The sequence below is a fragment of the Xiphias gladius genome, chromosome 16, assembly GCF_016859285.1.
Source record: "Xiphias gladius isolate SHS-SW01 ecotype Sanya breed wild chromosome 16, ASM1685928v1, whole genome shotgun sequence".
Taxonomy (NCBI): domain Eukaryota; kingdom Metazoa; phylum Chordata; class Actinopteri; order Istiophoriformes; family Xiphiidae; genus Xiphias; species Xiphias gladius.
Window position 1 is genome coordinate 23,304,716 of NC_053415.1, and position 3,086 is coordinate 23,307,801.

A 3,086-nucleotide genomic window follows, 5' to 3' on the forward strand; every position below is an offset into this window, starting at 1 on the left:
TTTGATCTATTAATAGTCAGTCAGGTTCTCCACGTACCAACCGACAAAATGTGATTTTAACTTCCAGAAAAGTGCAGTATCTTTCTGTGTGTTCGCGTGAATAAAACAGAAAAACGCTGCGATGACATAACATGCGTATTTTTTGCGAAACGGACACGAATGGGGATAAATTGCGGGATAAGACAATTACTAAGTGAAAAGCCGACATTTTTTAATATCGATTTTTTTTTTTTTTTTGAGTAGTGGCAGACTGTTTTTGTTGTTGTCATCCGTTTAACCAAACTAAGAAACCACCCGGGGCCAAACGTGAGGCGTTCACAAATCTAAACCAGCCACTCCGGAATTATGACACCCAGAACTCACCTGTCTCCGTGGAGCTTATCCGAAATAAATAAATAAATAAATAAATGAAGAGACAATTAAAAAAAAAAAAAGAAAAAAGGAAAAGAGGTTAATCCTTAACTGTCCTGAGCTCTGAAGGAATCTGTTCCCTGCGCTACAGCAAGGGGCCGAAGTCTGACTGGAGTCGTCTTTAAGCCGCGCCGGAGACGCACCTGAGTCTCCGGAGGCTTTTCATCACCCCTCCTGCGGACCGGCGGGGGGAGGGGCCGGGCCGAGGGTGCGGCCAGCCGGGCGCGCACGGCTGGTGTGCGGTGATGGCGACCGGTGTCGTACTTGGCGGAGAGCGCGGATTCGTCCCCCGAAGGGGCCCTGAGGGGGCCCCGAGGGCAAACCGCAAAACTGCGTCTGTCTTCATCCCCGGAAAACACCCGGAAACCAACCGGTGCTGTGGACATGATAACTCGACCGAGAGGGAAGAAGTCGGCAGCACTTTTGTTGACTGATTATTCGTTTCAAGTCATTTAAAAAAAAAAAAAAAGCCAAAACCGCCAAAAACTTCCTGGTACCGGCTTCTCAAATTTGAATATTTACTAGTTTCCCAGTTTGTTTGTTCTTCGTTTTATTTTACAGTAAACTCAATATTTCTTGCGGTTTTGATTGCTGGTTAATCCAAAAGAAATACACAAATAAATAAATAAATAAAATAATTAAAAAATCATTAGGTCACCTCGGGCCTCAAAGAATAATGACGGTCCCTCTGCAAGACAAGGCTTCCAGATGGAGGATTGAGCACATGTCAGTTGATGTTGCACCTCGGTGGTGCACGTTTACACTGTTAAAAGTTACATATTTTACTATCTGATAATCATTGCTGATGCATCAGTGTGTATTATTTCTCTCTTGTAGGTGGTTGAGTAAGAGCGAATTTGAAATTAATGACAGATTTGTTGCATATGATTTTAGTACAAGGCCTGTTTCTTTGGTTTGTTTGTTTGTTTTTGTGGTTTTTTGAGCCATATTATCCTTCCAAAAAGGCAAAAAACAAAAAAACAAAACAGAAACAAAAACACTAGACACCCCACTAGAAATAAGAAATGAGAAAATAAAGAAATAATATTACTGTCAAGAGTAGTCAAATTCAGGCTCATTTCTACAGTCAACCACAGCAAAGTGATAAATATCATATTTCCAGCAACCACTGTTATTATAATTTAATCCTCACTATCATTGAACTATATTGAAATTCTGACTTACTTACTGTTTGGGAGTGTAATTTCTGACAGTGCATCATATTTTAAGCTCATCGTGTTTTGTATAAAATCATTACTTGTAATGTAACTATAGCGGTCAGTTAAATGCGGTGCCGTGAAAAGTACAGCATTTCTCTCTGAAATGTGGCAAAGTATAAAGTGGCATTAAATAGAAATGCTCTAGTAAAGTACAACTACCGCAAAATTGTACTTACGTACAATAGTGGAGTAGATGTACTTAGTTACCTTCCACCACCGACTAGAGGGAAGTTTAATTATTGAACTGTTAAAAATCTAAAAAGGCTACAGCTAGAAATTAAGACTAGTTTTATAGTTTAACCATGAGCCAGGTCAGCAGGGTGGCCACTACTTAACATAGTTGGAAAGCCAGGTAGAATAACTAGTTAGATATGTTTAATCAGCTTGTATGGCTAGTTTGCATTTATTAGTACTGGTAACAGATTACTTAGCTCTATAATATTAAATCCCTCCTCTTACCTCTTGTATTTCTAACTGAAATTCAGTCTCATGTGACTTCAACCAAGCTGACAAATTCTGCCTGTGGGGAAAAAACAAAAACAAACAAAACAAAAAAAAACTATAAAACCCATAAATCAGCCTACTACCTTGATTAAATCCACCTGGCATTGATGGAAGAAGTATTCAGATCCTCATTTAAGTAAAAGGGCCAATACCACAGTTTCTAACTACTCCACAAATAAGAAAAAACAACAACTTTCAAAGTCCTACCATTGAAGAAGTAGAGAGGTATTATCACCAAAATGTGTTTAAAGTTTCAAAAGCAAAAGTGCTTGACTCCCGTCACTGATATCTGATTCTATGTGACATTATTAGATTGTTAATACCGATGCATCGGTGCGTAAGTAGCATTGTAGGGATAAAGGTGGAGCTAGTTTTAATGACTTTATACACAGTTAGATAGTTTAGTCCGGTGGTTCCCAAACAAGGGGTCGGGCCCCTCCAAAGGGTCACAAGATGAATCCGAGGGGGTCATCTCATGATTAACAGACGAGAAGAAAGAAGTACAATATTTCTGAAAGACCTGCTTCACAAACGTATGTAATCTCTAATCTGCATATGCTTCTACACTACATAACCGATATTAGCGGTGCAACATGTCACATTTTAATGGACGTAGGGCGCACGGTGCGATCATGTGAATGTCACTCTGGCCTAATGTCACTGTGAAATGAAATCCGCAACAGGAACGGAGCAGAAATATCACAGCGAGCCCAAGGAGCACTCGTGACATGTTTCCTGGGATTCAGGAAATTATCAGTGCAATGCACAACATCGATTTGTTTTGCTGGAGGGAACAGAGACCCCTCCAGTACACAGTCCAGAAATATTTAGTAAAATTTCATAATTTCATTTTCCGTAATGATAAGGACAATATATATTAAAAAAAAACATGCATTATTAAGTGAATATAAAAAAATACATAAAAGGTATGATTCCATTGTTTTTATTAAT